The sequence below is a fragment of the Bison bison genome, unplaced genomic scaffold (genome assembly GCF_000754665.1).
Source record: "Bison bison bison isolate TAMUID 2011002044 unplaced genomic scaffold, Bison_UMD1.0 scf7180017864444, whole genome shotgun sequence".
Classification (NCBI taxonomy): domain Eukaryota; kingdom Metazoa; phylum Chordata; class Mammalia; order Artiodactyla; family Bovidae; genus Bison; species Bison bison.
Window position 1 is genome coordinate 48,961 of NW_011495006.1, and position 672 is coordinate 49,632.

The 672-nt window shown below is 63.4% G+C and overlaps 1 protein-coding gene across 1 annotated transcript in view; it reads left to right on the forward strand.

Annotated features, from left to right (window-relative positions):
• ARC (activity-regulated cytoskeleton-associated protein) overlaps positions 1-672 on the forward strand; it is a 7,564-nt gene that overhangs the window by 4,833 nt on the left and 2,059 nt on the right. The window lies entirely within an intron of this gene.

A 672-nucleotide genomic window follows, 5' to 3' on the forward strand; every position in this document is an offset into this window, starting at 1 on the left:
ACCAGGCCCGCTCACGCACACAGACATCCTACTGCCTCCAGCCCCGGGATTCCTGTTCTGGCAGTGGCTGGCCCACTCCCCACCCTGCTCCCTCTCTGCTCACCCACTTGCCTTTAATTAGAAATGCCAGGAGCGCGATTCAGGGGGAGTTTCTGCCAGGGAGACATTCCTCCTGGCTAGGGGAGAAAGCTTAGAGTGGGAAAGGAGGTGGCAGCTTGGCTTTGAGGGGTGCTCCCAGGACAGCAGGGGCCTCCGGGGGGGCCCAAAGAGGGGATTGCAGCGTGGGCGCCCGTGTGCCCTCGCGCGTGTGAGCAAGACGCTGGGGGCGGGTGGGCCTGGCATGAGGGGGTAGGTGTGGACAGACAGGGATGACTGGATGGGGGGAGGATGGGCGGGTGGGAGGTATGAGTGTCTATGTGGGGGAGGGGTGAGTGTGCAGTGTGTGTGTGAGGGCGCTGGCCGCAGGGAAGGCATCTGGACAGGCAGTGGTGCGTGGCTGCGGGCAATGTGTGCCACCTGTGCCCGTAGAACTGCAGAGGACCTGGGACCACAGCCATCTGTCTCGGGCATCCAGGGGGACGTCCCTTCCCCACACTGTTGCCAGGGAGGCAGAAGGGACCTCCCTCTGGAGGGAATCTCAGCTTCCGGAGCCCCGTTCCTTATATGGTATAT